The sequence below is a fragment of the Schistocerca americana genome, chromosome 4 (assembly GCF_021461395.2).
Source record: "Schistocerca americana isolate TAMUIC-IGC-003095 chromosome 4, iqSchAmer2.1, whole genome shotgun sequence".
Taxonomy (NCBI): Eukaryota; Metazoa; Arthropoda; class Insecta; order Orthoptera; family Acrididae; genus Schistocerca; species Schistocerca americana.
In genome coordinates, this window is record NC_060122.1 from 791227126 (window position 1) to 791244065 (window position 16940).

Below are 16940 nucleotides of genomic sequence, written 5' to 3' on the forward strand. Positions count from 1 at the left end.
TGGTCCAACTGAGGCGCCAGGTGGAAATGGCATGGCAAGCCGTTCCACAGGACTACATCCAGCATCTCTACGATCGTCTCCATGGGAGAATAGCAGCCTGCATTGCTGCGGAAGGTGGATATACACTGTACTAGTGCCGACATTGTGCATGCTCTGTTGCCTGTGTCTATGTGCCTGTGGTTCTGTCAGTGTGATCATGTGATGTATCTGACCCCAGGAATGTGTCAATAAAGTTTCCCCTTCCTGGGACAATGAATTCACGGTGTTCTTATTTCAATTTCCAGGAGTGTATATATATATATATATATATATACCACTGTCGCCTGTCGCGACACCACTGGAGGCGGGCTGCACGATGTTGGGGCGTGAGCGGAAGACGGCCTAACGGTGTGCGGGACCGTAGCCCAGCTTCATGGAGACGGTTGCGAATGGTCCTCGCCGATACCCCAGGAGCAACAGTGTCCCTAATTTGCTGGGAAGTGGCGGTGCGGTCCCCTACGGCACTGCGTAGGATCCTACGGTCTTGGCGTGCATCCGTGCGTCGCTGCGGTCCGGTCCCAGGTCGACGGGCACGTGCACCTTCCGCCGACCACTGGCGACAACATCGATGTACTGTGGAGACCTCTCACCCCACGTGTTGAGCAATTGGGCGGTACGTCCACCCGGCCTCCCGCATGCCCACTATACGCCCTCGCTCAAAGTCCGTCAACTGCACATACGGTTCACGTCCACGCTGTCGCGGCATGCTACCAGTGTTAAAGACTGCGATGGAGTTCCGTATGCCACGGCAAACTGGCTGACACTGACGGCGGCGGTGCACAAATGCTGCGCAGCTAGCGCCATTCGACGGTCAACACCGCGGTTCCTGGTGTGTCCGCTGTGCCGTGCGTGTGATCATTGCTTGTACAGCCCTTTCGCAGTGTCCGGAGCAAGTATGGTGGGTCTGACACACCGGTGTCAATGTGTTCTTTTTTCCATTTCCAGGAGTGTATATTAGTCCACGCAAAATATCTCTGGAACAATAACAACTATTGAAAAACGACTTTCACCGGTATCAATGTAGGGCTGGGGCCCATGAATGTACATATTTGGAAACATTCTAAAACGAAAGCACATGTGTTTCTTAACGCACACTTATGTTTTTTTAAATGGACCGCCTATATTTTTTCTTCATCAATCCATAGCATGACAAAGCACATACACAATGGCGTTGATTGTATAGCAATATTCCCATTACATCCCGAAATATTGAGACTCGAAGTTGACGCTTGAAACACCCGGCATGCGCTGCTAGCGCACGTCCTGAGGCTCAGGCGTGAACCCCATGCTGCCCGTAATCGCGATGTTATTGACATGCGTAATCACACTTCCATACTTATCAAGAGGTCCGAAACGAATAATAAGGTCTGCTGCCATCCTGCATTAACGTCGTACATTCCAGCAGGTATTTATCCCATAGGCTAGGGGTGATGCGGTTCTGTAACATGTCTGTGTACCGCAACGTTAGTCACAAAGTTAACTTCGCTTATCGTTAATCCGTTACTAAAAAGGTAATGCCGTTCAACGTTAAAATTTTACTTTACTGTAGATCTAGCGCAAGTGACAGTTAATCATTCACTCGTAATAGTAAAATTCGTGTTGATGGTTTTAGTGAAACAAACAAGTGGACTAAAAGTTTTACCATTATTTAGGTAAAAATGTTTTGATTTGGGAAGTTCAGGTAGGACATAGAAGATGACTGTAAACATGTTTAACCAATTAGTTTTATTATCACATAATTATCAATGTTATGTTTATCTAATGTGCTAAATGACAAATTGTTGCAAACAAATGTTTCTTAACATCACTGGGTAAAATGGCCCTTTGTAGAAACTTCCACTGTGATACCAGCACTACATACTAAACACAGCGTTCACATCTCATGCTCAAAGTGATGCCCATTGGCTTGCATACATAGGGTCACTCTGCGGATGAAGGATGCCCTACTTCGTGCTATTGTTTCCTCTTTGATGGCTGTACAAGCATCAATAATGCGTTGCTTCATGTCCTCTGGTGTTGTTGGTTCATGTTGGTAAACAGCATCCTTCACTGCTCCCCAAAGAAAATAATCCAGCGGTGTAAGGTCCGGAGATCGGGCAGGCCAGCTAACTGGGCCACCTCGTCCAATCCACCTTCCAGGGAACTTACGATTCAGAAGTCGTCGTGCTCGTAAGGCATTATGTGCAGGGCATCCGTCATGCTGATACCACATGACCATTCTCCGGTTCAGAGGTACGGTGTCCAAGAGAACAGGAAGATTGTGTCGTATAAATCTGGAGTATTGTCTGCCATTTTGGATGCCATTTATAAAGAAAGGTCCGATAATGGTATCTCCAATAATCCCACACCGAACATTAACTTTCCACGGACGTTGATGCTCTACCTGACGGAGCCATTTTGGATTGTCTGCAGACCAATAATGCATATTCCTCATATTGAAAATTCCTTTGTTGGAGAATGATGCCTCGTCGGTAAAGAGAACATCTGCAAAAAAAAAAAAAAAAAAAAAAAAAAAAAAAAAAAAAAAAAAAAAAAAAAAATTGGGTTAGTCAGAAGTTTTTGCTGAGCCCACCGACAAAATGTTACCCTATTGTCATTTCCATGAAGATCCTGGTGTAAATGAACATGGTAAGGATGAAATTTATGACGTTTAAGAATACGCTGTGCACTTGATTTCGACACACCAACTTCACGTCCAATTTGACGTGTGCTGATTTCAGGATTCACAGCTATGTTAGCGAGCATAGCAACTTCAGCACGTTCAACTGTGCGTGTTCTAGGACGATGTCGATTTAAGCTTCCCGTTTCACGTAGACGAGATGTGAGACGACCAAACATCCGGCGCGAGCGCTGGCTTGTCAGGGAATCGTCTTCTGTACAGTCGTTCTGCCTGAACAGCATTTCGTCCACCTACAACAGGGTACAGTACAGGTATGTAGAGTAGGGTAGAAAACAGACATATTAACTTAATAATCATAATCTTCGCTAACAGTACTATCAACAAACAAGCAATCTCATAACGTATTTCCCGTCAACGTACATTCTCCATAGATCAGCAGCATTTCTACCATATCTTCATGTGTGTACATTATACTGTACGGTATAAGTTCCACAACACAACGTTTATTCACAATGTGTACTACATCCGTGCCGTCACTAGATTACTCTGATGCACGACTACACTGGCAAGCGGTGTACTGCACGCCAAAGCAACAACAAATGGGATGCTCGGAGGGTGGTGGAGTACAGGAGTTTCCATGGGTCGCAAATCATAAACAAGGCGAAGTGGTAACTGTGGCAGTAGTGGGAACTACGTTGGACACTTGACTAGGTAGAGCCAGGCCCTGCGCGACAGGCACAATGGGTCATATAACGCATTAGATAAACCTTATTTTGGGTGTGCAGGATAAATAAGACAACCTGCCGGGTGTACACCGATCGGTACTGGTTCATATTGTGTACGTGGATACGTAAAACGTGCAAGAGGGAAACCATTATGTGCTTATGAGAGTTGATGGCAGCAGACCGTATTATTCGTTTCGGACCTCTTGATAAGTATGGAGGTGTGATTACACATGTCAATCACATCGCGATTACGGGCACCATGGGGTTCACGCCTGAGCCTCAGGACGTGCGCTAGCAGCGCATGTCGGGTGTTTCAAGCGTCAACTTCGCGTCTCAATATCTCGGGATGTAATGGGAATATTGCGATGCAATCAACGCCATTGTGTATGTGCTTTGTCATGCTATAGATTGCTGAAGAAAAAATATAGGAGGTCCATTTAAAAAAAACATAAGTTTGCGTTAAAAAACACACATGCTTTCGTTTTAGAATGTTTCCAAATATGTACATTCATGGGCCCCAGCCCTACATTGTTCCAGAGATATTTTGGGTGGACGAGATAGCTGGAACACCCTGTATATATATATATATATATATATATATATATATATATATATATATATATAGATATTGAAGTTCGTCAAAAGTAATCTGTCAGATGATGAGAAAATAGAAAAATGACCTTTATTACTCATTGTTAAAGCTCTCAGTTGCTTAGAAAGGAATTCAATATGCATCAATATTAATTTTTGTTCATTTGTCCAACAATAATAAATGTCTGACTGGTAGTGAAACAAGTTTTGAATCTAACCGAAAATCATTTCTTCTGGACAGCTTCCTATATTGCATGGACGAAAATGTACATCTGGTAGCTTGAAAAAAATGCAAAAGAAAACTCTCTGTTATTTAAGTGAAGCGCCATGAGCAGAGCTGAAAAATAATATGAAGACTTATGGCAGATCAAAAATGCGTGCCAGACCAGGAGTCGAACATAAGATCTTGGCCTTTCGCACGAAAGTGTTCAGTACAGTTACGCACGAGAACTTCTGTAAGGTTTTGAGGGTAGGAATTGAGATACTGGCAGAAGTACAGGAAAGGATGGGTCGTGAGTCGTGCTGGGATAGCTAATTTGGCTGAGAACTTGCCACGAAGGGCAAAGGTCCCAGGTTTGAGTCCCACTTCGTCACAGAGCTCTGCTCTGCCGGGAAGTTTCTCTGCTGAGAGTGAGAATTCAGTCTGAAAAATAATTTGTTCATTAATGTTAAGACCAGTCATGCAGACATATCCAGTAATCTAACTGTCCATTTACATACAAGACAGTCTACATTGGCGATAAATTCATCCGTTTATATGTAAGGCAGTTGGCCTAGTCAAGGAAAGTAGGTTATGCGGGTTGCCCATCTTCTTGCCCCTGGGCCAGCTGTGTCGCCGATCCATACCTGATTTACAGATAATGTCTGCTCGTCGTAAAGAGATTGGGCGTTTCTCGGTAAACTGTTTCAGTTGTGAGAAATGGTACTTAATACGTACAGTATTGTACAGTTATTAGTACAACAAAATGATACAGTGCTACAGCTGATGGTATGTTTTCAGTTTCTGTCAGTGCACAACAGAGAACAGTTCAAAATGAATATAACGATTACAAGTGACTATAACTACTTACTGAATATTAGTAATTAGATGAGAATTATAGTAAATGTACAAAAATATTCAAAACGTCGGTCACTGTGAAGTGTATAGAATCGGATGCCAGCACACACGCAGTGGAACCTAAGTGAAAAGTCTCATATAACAAGTGAAAATTGTGAAACTCGTACCCCAGAAGGCATTCTTGGTGTTGCAGTTTAAAATTTATCGTTCTGTCATCACAGTGAATAGAAGTTTTCCTCAGAAATACTGTCAAGCACCTCCAAATAGCAAGAACAGTCAGAGGTGCCAATGGCAGTTCGAAGAAACAGGATGTTCGTGCAAAACAGAGAGTACCGCCCGGCCATTTATATCAGCACAAGACTTTGAAAGGATTCGCCTTTCGCTTGAACATAATTCACGAAAATGAATGCACGAAGCTTGTGGCTGGTGACAAATGCTGAAAACAACAGTTTGCCATGTTCTCGAAATCAAGATAAAAATGAAACCCTACGTTATTAAAACCTGTCAGGAGTTTAGGCAGGGAGACTGCGCCAAATAGTCGTACAGAACATGTCGATGCTGTGTGCTGCGCTTGATCTCTTAGAACACAGATTAACATCCATAGATTTCTTTTTATAGAATCGCTAGCAACCCACCCCGGCTTCTCACGGATAGCTCCAAATACGAGTATCTATGGCTGGAAAAGTTGTCTGGCATAGCGATATGAGATATACAGATAAACCTTCCTCGTGAGTAGGTCAGACTATCAGTGAAACGTATCAAAATTCCTGATATTATTCTTCACATGCAGATGGAAAAAAGTGAAAGAAGTGTCGTGGGGGAGGGGGAGGTTAATTTAGAAATATGTGTGGGTTTGTATGTGCATCTGCCGTCTTTCCTGAAAAAATTACTGACATGTTTTCTTGCACTTCCTTTCACATTCTCTGGAACTGTTATCGATGTATCAATAACGAAGATGAAGCGTTGAAAGAGTTGATTTTTGGAACTGATAGTGAGACGCCGTGGAAGTCATAACAGATTTTGGTATGCACTCCAGATAAATTACGACCTACACGCGGAGACCTGACTGTTTCACTTAGGCTTTCAGTCGATCAGTTGTAGAAACAGGAACCACAATGCCAAAAATACGGTGATCCTGTATATAATGCTGAACAGATAGCGTGTTATTTCCTTAACAACGTAGAGGCAGCTGAAACTATTGTTTATACGAACGTCGACAAGTTATTCCTTGTGCTCTACAGTTGTCAAACGAGAAATAAGCATGTCTGCAGCCCGAAACGTGTTAAATTTTTCCCTTACAAACTCGTCTAACAAAGGAACTGATAATCTAACCTCTTCTGCTAGTTCTCTGACGTTTAGGCGAAAAGTGGCGTGCCATAGTCAAACGATGTTTTTAAATCTGAGTGCCGCCATTAGAGGTTGAAAGGCTCGTACGTTGAGAGTCAACATCAAATGATTGATGACCCCCTTAGAATCAGCAGAAGTATCCGTAACACTGCTTTCGATTTAGAGTATATTCTCCGAATGCTTGTTTAGGCGTTTCCCTGCATGCTTTCCCAATATCCAAACGAAATTTAACGTTGCATCTTTGCCTCCGGAAATTAATAAGAGTCCACGTATTTTTTGCAAAATAGCTAGTACATTAATTTCCCAATTCACACTGCAATACTACAGATAGTTCGTATCACGTCACCTGACGATAGCGGGGTAAATATTACAACTAACTCATTTCGTGCGTTTACGTTCAGCCTATAGACTTTGCTTTACATCCAACCCCGCCCAGTAATCAAACGAAGTAAGTTCCGGGACTCTGTTGGCCAATGAATGCGGTGACTGCGGTCGATCCATCTTCCGGCAAACAGTAGATCAATTTCCTTCATTCTAAAGACGTGCCCAGTTTTGCAAACAACGGAATCTCTTTCAGTGGTACAAGACCGTTATTTATCGCAGGTTCAAGATCTCATAAGTGACACTATAATACAATAGGCCTAACTGTCAGAGTATCAACCGGAAAGCAGCAACACTTATTAGCCGGCCGTGGTGGCCGAGCGGTTCTAGGCACTTCAGTCTGGAACCGCGCGACCGCTACGGTCGCAGGTTCGAATCCTGCCTCGGGCATGGATGTGTGTGATGTTCTTAGGTTGGTTAGGCTTAAGTAGTTCTAAGTTCTAGGGGATTGATGACCTCAGATGTTAAGTCCCATAGTGCTCAGAGCCAACACTTATTCCCAATTAAGTGTTCAAAATGTGCACTTCCAATCACAGAGGAGGGTTTTCTGCCGGACAGCTCTTTTGAGGATCACTTACACGGTCGCTCGTGAAAGCTACTTCGTTAATGAACAATTAGTCAGAAATTTGTGATTAAATAATAATACTAGACCAGTTGCTCTTGGCGAACCGGTCGTACAGCCGCATGGGATGACTTCAAATAGCTGCGGATACATGTGTTCTGAAAATTCACCACTGGTTTGAGGGATATATTTAACAACAAACAATAATTATTCGAAGTGGAAAGGGCAAATATCTTTGAGCAAAAACGCATTACTTACTGTTCCATAGACTTGGCAGGCAGTACGAAGAGGAGTCCGATGGTTGCTTCTTAGTAAATTGTAAAGTAGATTCCATCACTTACCAAACCGTATATGAATTTATATCAAGTGATTCCCTCTCTTTCCCTATATCGAGCAAAGTGGCGCCGTGAGTAAATCATTCGTGGGGCCACTCACATTTAACGTTTCCATAGTTTCTCATGATCACTTAGAAATAATCCGAATACAAGGCCGTGGTACTTCCTTTTGCGTTTTTTTCTCTTTATCTAAGAACTTATTCGTCCTTGAGCCGTAAATGCGAAATCTTTCAATTTTTCTCTTCTACGCCTAGAAAGAGCAAGATTCGAATCTACTTCCATACATCCCCATACCATGTTTTTTAATTACTTCAGGTGAATATCAGTACGTTTCATTTATTAAGAGCACACTCCGCTGCCTTTGTTCAGTAATGATTCATGTTAGCGGAATACGTCCCAGTGTACTGTTTCAAAAATGCAATTTATAATCTTAAAAAATTAGTAGAAATGTGTTACTACCGTCTTCTTTAAATGTTGAATTTTGTGCTTATTTCGGAGCTCCATCGTCAGGGATTCCAGTCTCACCTGAGGCTTTCCGTACTGTCCTGATGCATGCATATTGTGAAAATCAGGTCTTCTGATTTACTGTTCGTCCAGATTCTAGCAAAAATTAGGCGTGACTGCTTCACCAGGTCAGTATGAAAAGCTTCGATTGAAACTTGGAAACTTTGATGATGCTGCTCTCGCTCCGAAATATGAAAAGGAATTTTTTTAATACAGGCAGTTGATGAAGTTTTATCCTTAAAACAGTTAACTTCCACTGGTTTTTGTATCGCCTGACGCCGTGATGGATCCCTTAGAAACTGACAGTATGTTTAATACTGACTGTTCAATTTAAACAATTACCTTGAGGAAATTTAACCAGTAACAGCTATTCTTAGCTTGTCAGGTATTCGCAGGGGCAAGTTGGGATAAACTGAGACACTTTCACGCACTTACCGCCGATTACCTGTCGTTCAGTTTCCATACTTCACAACGGGCAATGTCGACCCTAGAACCCCTGCCAAAATTTGTTTTATTTTGTACCAATTATCCTGTTTTGATCTTACTATCAGTTTTTTTTCTGCACTCTGTATAATTCTCTTAAGTAGTATAGATAACTACTATCCAACACTCTTTGATCTTCATTTGACCTTCAAGGTAATCACGTGATGATGAAGGTCATACATGTGCATATATGACCTTATCTGTGATCTTGAATGACCTTAGGTCTCATATTACAACTGACGCAATTGTGCATGTCATATTCAACGCCAGTGGCGGTAGCATGAGCCAATGTCATCCGAGAGGAGGGGAGCGGAGAGGGAGAAGGGGAGGGGAGGGGAGGAGGAGGTCGGCCAATCGCAGTCAAGCTGCTTCCTGTCCCCCCCCCCCCCCCCCCCCCCCCCCCCCCCACTGCCCACTCCCGGGGTTTGCTCTCGTACAATAGAAGTTAAATGGCTCTGAGCACTATGCGACTTAATTTCTGAGGTCATCAATCCCCTAGAACGTAGAATTACTTAAATCTAACTAACCTAAGGACATCACACACATCCATGCTCGAGGCAGGATTCGAACCTGTGACCGTAGCGGTCGCGCAGTTCCAGATTGTAGCGCCTAGAACCGCTCGGCCACCCTGGCCGGCTTACAATAGAAGTCAGACCTGCGCTCTGCAGAGGAAAGATCACTATGAAATGCTGTTAGCAGTGAGCATCCACCTCTGTAAAAAGCAGAAGAAAACTGTAAGTAAGTGCATGTATTAACGAAGAATGGGAGGGGACGAACCCCCCAACTCCAACACAGCCCCTCCTCTCAGCAATTTGCTCTGAATTGCTTAACAAATACATAAAAAAAATTGTAACTATTACAATATAGCCCCATCTAGTCTGCGATCAAAGTATCTAAAGCATCTAAAATTAACATTTTTATAAATGTATATATTTGTTTTTCTCCTACCAGAATAATGCGCACCAGCAGAACTACAGGAGCCTGCAAGGCAGTGGGTGAGAAATTTAAATATTAAATATGGCGGTGGACTGGCAATTTAAATATTAAAGATGGCGTTCGGCGGTAAAGTTAAATACTATAGATGGTTCAATGTTTTTACAGCCAATGACATTTCAGTATTTTTTTGCATTATATTTAATTACGCTACAGCAGCTTCTTTGGCTGAAGAAATTTACGTAAGCTTCTTCATCTCAATTGTGTAAATTGGCGCTATTCAGCACACACCGCCCTCATCCATGTTGATACAGCTACTATCTCTTCTATAGTCTAAAGTCAAGAAGACAGCCGGACACACCAAGCACCTCGCTTTGAAATCCGACACCTGCACGAATGGATTCCGCACTGCACGTGCGAGATAAACATTACTGCGTGACTTGTGCTTTGCCTGTGAGAGGGACGCAGCGCGAGCCTATCCCGCTACCACAGCCTTGGCACGATTCGTGCAGCCTACTGTTGCCAGCAGCTCTCTTTTCTAGAAGCTGCAGTGCGGTCTGCAGAGCATAATATGCTTCAATTTATTACACACTGTCCTCAAGGCTATCTGGATATTAATAGTACGTTAGACAAGCGCCACGTGATTCAGCACACACGTTAGCGTTAAAAGAATCGTTAAGTGTGTAAGCAAGTTTGTCTAACCCTTTCAAAATACACTCTGTGACAAAGTAAGCTATAAATCGTGTGTTGTATCAAAAACACTGTAATATATTCAGTTATAACCTTATCTGAAACTAAAAGTGAAAAAAATCAGTCCGTAGAAACTGTTTTGCAAGAACTTTCTTTGCTTTCGTTACAATAGTATGATGATGTAAAAAGAGACATTTTCAAATATTTTAATTACTTTTTGCTGTGTAAGTGTTGTGGAAAGAGAGTGACAGTGTATGGGGGACAAACGTAAAGTGTGGCTGTTACATTTTATTGAACGCTATATAAATGTATCGGGGGGAAGTCTTCTGCAATCACGAGCCATTTGACATATGTGGAGAGTGTATGATTTTGTATAAAGGCAGCCAGATGAGAAGTTAAGTGTTAAATTAATTAGTATTCTATTTCTAATAATTCGCATTTTGCATTAACTAAACAAAATACTTTTCTTTAGCCTTGTTTCGCAAACATTATTACTACTGTACGACTTAGGTTTCGGGCTGTATGCCCATTTTATAGTACATAACATATACTATATATGGGAACCAAACAAAGACGTCAACTTTTTATGTCTTCTGCTTGGTACTCATCTGTGGGATCAGTTTGTAACCTTCCCCTTCCTAATCGGCCTACTGGATTGCGATATAACTGACCGTGATCGCATGTGCCTAATGAAATTTTGCAGTGAGTAAGGCTATCGTTACCGAAGGAAAGTAACACCGGTTGGTTGGAGGAAAGTGTACAACAGATCCTTCTGAAGGAAGAGTGTATTCTAAAACTAATCTGAATACTGATGATAATTTTGAAATGGGTGGAATGTACTACAATCGCTCACGAACCACGCAGAGGGGAAAAGGGTACAATGTAATATTTACTGCTAAAATTACTGATAATACAAAGAAAGACACTGGTTAGTTAAAAAGGGGTAATTAAAAGGTCGCCAACCCATCAGGGCAATGAATCTCCGAAATCTTAAGAAAGGTAATGGCTAAGATTTAAGCAAATAATCGTTGGCGTGGCAACAGTAGATTTTCACGGTTTTCCACAGCACAACAATTCATGAGAAAATAAATGAATCAGAAAGCGCTTTTACTTATTTTGAAATACTGAATTTTGAAAGTAACTTTAAATAGATTTACTGGTTAAATAGATGTAACTAAAACTTTGTAATGTGAAAGAAATTACTTTCAGTGAACTCAATGTAACGTAATGCAACATTAAGAAAAGCGAAAGCAATTTATTTTTGATTATTGAAAGACAGAATTGAATTCCCTTTAAGCAAACAAGGAACTGATTTTACTTTTAATTGGAGAATGGAACGTTGCGTATGAGAACATACTGCAGTTGAAAGAACTCTGCAAAAGGTACACTACACTTAAGCGATATGTTTGGGAACTGTTCACGTAATTAATACGTGGAATTTCGCATTCATAGCAGTTCACATTGGATATTGGAACAGATGCAAAGAGATGATATTATACTTTGCTCGTCACAGAAGGACATAGCTTAGCAGATGCACGTGTGTTCTTCCATGGTATATTTTGTTTATTCTCTAATTTTGCAGGTTCTACGCTGTTGATAATCTGTATAGACTCAGCCATTTAAAAAGCGATAGTTTCTGTATCCCAGCATAAGAATATATAAGATTTTCTCAAAAACAATCTGCCGTAAATGCTCCGCGTGGTCACTCCCTCATCCTGCAACTGCCGCCCCCATTCTCCTCAGACGGGTACAGAAGTTCCCTTGCAACTTCCGTAGGACCATTACTCAGGTGACACCTGCCTCTGCATCCACGGTTTGGAAACTACTCAGGTGCGTCTCACCCTCTATTGTGTCAAGCAGTACAGCCACCTTTAGATCCATTTATGAATGGAGCGTGATGAAAACGACTGCTCACACGTGTGTGCTAGAGTCGGACCACGTGGCATGGAGAATGGATTACTTCTCGACTCCCTTTTAATACAATGAAACTTTATTTTCGTGCTGCACTATTCACTATTGTGATTTTACGTAACAGTTTCAAGTATGCACTGGACCGGGGGCTGTTTGGCGTGAATGCAGCTAGAAGAACAATGCCGAGAATATAGTGCTTTCAGACCATTTTCGGTATAGCTTGTCATCGACGCAAACATAAAAAATACTACTCCACAGCTAAAAGACTCAGGCCAATAGAAGTGTTCTTTGTATTCTCTATCCATTTAAGCGTGTTACTGTTATGGTCCGACGTTTCGTCGATAGAGTGATTTGGGGGAGGAGCGCAGATTAGATTGATAATAACATCAGTAGGATGCTGAGTTAGAAAGCTACACAAAACCTGAATAATGAATATAAGCTAGATATTTAAGGTCCAGACCCTCACAGGTAAATAAGTTTTCGAGGGGGACATCTGTAACGTTAACGATGGGAAAATCATCACACGAACATAACACAATGTAAGTGGCAGTATTCTTCATTCGGTCAGAAAACAAAAATCTTACTGAGTGCGTACCGTGAAGCGAGAGATCAAAGAGTGATAAGATCTTCAAACTTATTTTGCATCCGAACGTTACATTTACGGAGATGGTTTCCCTGTAAAAATTTCATGTATCCAAACCCCCTCTGCAACCCCAAGAAGCTTTTTATTGGAAATTTTGAAACACCAATTATATGATAGTCGGTGAAACAGAGAGACCGGAATTCACAGAGATGACATTATACCTTCACCATAGTCTAACACACACTGTCATGAGACTTCTGGTCATTTTTGTTATACAAGTCTCCAGGCAGAGAATTGTCCTGAAAATAGTGCACTGTATTTAACGGTGTCATTGTACAGTGTACGGTTGGATAACAAATGGTTCAAATGGCTCTGAGCACTATGGGACTTAACATCTGTGGTCATCAGTCCCCTAGAACTTAGAACTACTTAAACCTAACTAACCTAAGGACATGACACACATCCATGTCCGACGCAGGATTCGAACCTGCGACCGTAGCGGTCACGCGGTTCCAGACTGAAGCGCCTAGAACCGCAAGCCCACACCGGCCGGCGGTTGGATAACAGATGTGCTTTGAATGGAGGTGAACGTGCGAAACGGAGAGACTGCGCTTCCCACGTGATGTGATCCTCCTCCACGTTAAAGGTGCTTAATTTATATAATAGAGAAGCCTCCAATGCAAAGTGCAGGCACAATCTAACACTCAGTCACGACACTCACTGCTGTGAAAGTTATTATTGTCTGACACCTGAAACGACACTAGCTGCCATACTGGCAAGAAAGACAGCCGCTAGATCAATGTTTGTTTTTGGCTATTTTTCTCAGTAACTTTCACAGATCTACGGTTATGAGGTTGTTTTGTGTTGTTACTCAGTTTTCTATTACGTCTCACTCTATGTAGTCATCTCTGAATGCAAAACACTTCACCACCTTAATAACGAGAGTACGACTATTGACTGAACCTCTTAATAATGATGTATCCAGGAAAATGGTATATTTGGAAATTTGTGGTAAGCTCCTATGGGGCCAAACTCCTGAGGTCATCGCTCCGTTTACACACTACCAAATCTAACTTTTACTTACGCTAAGGACAACACACACACTCACGCCCGAGGGAGGACTCGAACCTCCGACGGGGTGTGCCGCGCGAACTGTGGTAACGCGGCTCGGACCGCGCGGCTACCCCGCGAGGTGAAAAAGGTATAAAATAGGCAGACGTAATGAGGCGTAGCGCCATATAACGATCATGCCTTGGAGGCGGTTAAGTGGGAGATGTGTCTCAGAGCTGGATAGTGACAGATGGTGACGCGAGACTGGACGCGCACGTAGTTTATGTATCTGCCGGTAGAGGACACTATTGGATAGGGGGACTGTGATTTTAGTTGCGATTGTGCCCACTAGAGTGCACTAAAGTAATTGAATGTTTTTCATAAACTGTTCTAGTATTTTCATAAAGTGTTATTATGTTATGTCTTTTTGTGTATGTAAAATGTTATAAATGTGATTTAGCAGTATGAATGATGCGTGAGTGTGGAGTAATGTTAATATGAAGATAAATGTTTAACGAGCTATGTAGTAGGATTTAGTGTGGGAACATTTCGAAGTAGTATGGATATGAACTAAGGGGATTTTTGTAGAATTAATTTGTAAAGTAACTTTATGGTAAAGGGAAAGTTAATTCAGGTATAAATAACAATAGTAAATAACTTTTAGCAAAACTTGATCATATTAGATAATTACGTAGTTAAAACGTGCAGCCGTGAGGTTTACTATTTTGCTATTGGTTGTGGATGAAAAGCGCAGACTGACGCGGGAGAATGTTGTTTTGCTATTGGCTGTTGAATAAACTGACCAATGGTAAAGCAATATTCTTCGCGCGTTTTTCTCTGCTGGTAGAGAAGACTTAAGAGTGTTTTAGGGAGGATTCGAAGCCTAGCCATGAAAGGGATCGGACGTGTGCAGTAGTAGCTCCGATGGAAGCGATAAGTAGCCGGATCTAGCAGTGTTTCATACATCAAAAGGTGTGGTAAGGTGACGGCATAATTATTCCGACGTGTGTGTAGAAATTTCGGAATTTCTAAGTTAATTTTGTGACGAAAAAAGACATATATTCCGCGTAGTGTAGTGAGCAGGTCGGTGGCTAAAAACTGTGACTGCATTTGGTACCGACAAACATAATATTTGGCGAGCATTCTCAATAAAAAACAATCAGTATTTTTGTAGCTATTACGTTTTCGGGAAATGCAACACCATAAACTTGCTAACGTGAGTGAAAAGGATTGTGAGTGACTGTGTTAAGACTAGCACGGGCTTGGCAGTGATACTTGTTCACCTAAGTTTCAGAATATATTAATCGAGGACAAAATTTCCAACCTTTCATTTGTGTGAAAACTTTCTCCCGAAACGTAGATTAGTGACTAATTGCAGCCCGGTTCACATCGAAGTACAGTATGCTTCACTCGGCTTTCCTACTGATGATCTGCAGAGACAATGTTCACAGGTAGGTGCAGGTTCGTCGTAAAGGGACGGAAAGAACCGCGCCGCCGCGCAGTGTCCACCTCCTCCTTCACCCCCTTTCTGTACCGACTACTAAGAACAAACGGAAATTCTTTCACATAAGCAACAAAATGAAATCTTCAAGATTAGCAGAAATGCGTAATAAACACCACTGTTTCCATATACAACTACACCACTGGGGCTTTTATATTTCCAGTATATAATTTATGGTGTACTCAAAGGCTACGGCTATAATACAGGGTGCTTCGTAATTCCTGTTACAGGCTTTTAGGGGATGCAGAGGAGACGTAATCAGTAAATACACCGTTTGGATGTAAAACAAGTTGTAAGATCGAATCATTTTCAAATCTTCCGGTTCACGGTAGGCACACAGTGCAGCTCTGACCTGTGCGCCTACAGGTTTCCGTTGCATGGGCAGTGTCTCGAGCGTTCGTCGTCGAGTTTTCGGCTCAGTGACGAAGGACTTCCGCTTCAAAGTCGACAGTGCCGCGCACCTGCGGATCATCACCGTCAACCGCCATAGTTGCTGACGTACCTGTTTCACGCCAACAGCGCCGTTGCTGTAGTCGGACGAAAACGGCGTGCGACGTCAAAGTTACAACGGCCACTGACGACGGCGCCCTCTTGCTCAGCTTGAGTGCATACCGTGAAGCAGGAGATTTGAGAGTGATACGATCTTCAAACTTATTATGAGAGGCACCCACATGCCTTGCTCATACTGTGGCATCAAGCAGTCAGGCCTGCAAGATGAGTGGTCTGCCAAGCGAGTGGATTCATTCTTATTTATCGAGTAACATGAACTCTAGTACTCACACTTAAGTTACAAGTCATCCTCCTATATGATTAATACGCAACGGAAACACGCATCTGACTATCAGTAATTTACAGAACTCTGATTGTACACTACGCACTGGCAATACCACATTTTCTTTCTTTTTTTTATTTAACGGCTTTTGTCAACACGTGGCCACCGCACTGAATATGAATGGCGCACACATTATAAATTCGGGACATTATGGCAACATACGATTCGAAGGAAAAGTCCACCAATCTTTTTCTTTTCACTATCTTATTTACTCCGATAAATTCTATAATCTAAACACACAAATTCTATAACCTACAACAATAACACATGAGAAATTCCGCCCAGCGGGCATGGCTTTACATTGGTGAATCTCTATATTATGGTCTCGTAATTATTTAATGCTACAGTGCACCTTCTGGATAGGATGGTGGATCTTTTATTATTTCTCACACTTCGACTCTCACAATCATCATCACGAAACTTTCCTCCAGACCGAGCGGTACAGAAGGAAAAAGCATAAACCATTAATCTTTTGAAACTACCTCGCTACTCTCCCATGCAAACCACACATACCCAAATTACATGACATACACCACACTATAATGTGAAATACTACACACTAAATAGTCACAACACTATCACTTTCAGCTTTCCCACTTCAATTAATATTTATCCCAGTTTCACACGACACTGCCACACTTCATAATTCCACTTTCCTACTATGAACTCTGGAGATATATGCCCGTCTTCCTGTGCAATGCAAGCCAAGTGGCGTTGCTGGATAGACGGCCGACTCACCTTGCTTCTCTCTCAGAGTTTGAATCTAACGTCACACGGAATCATATCACGGAAAGTA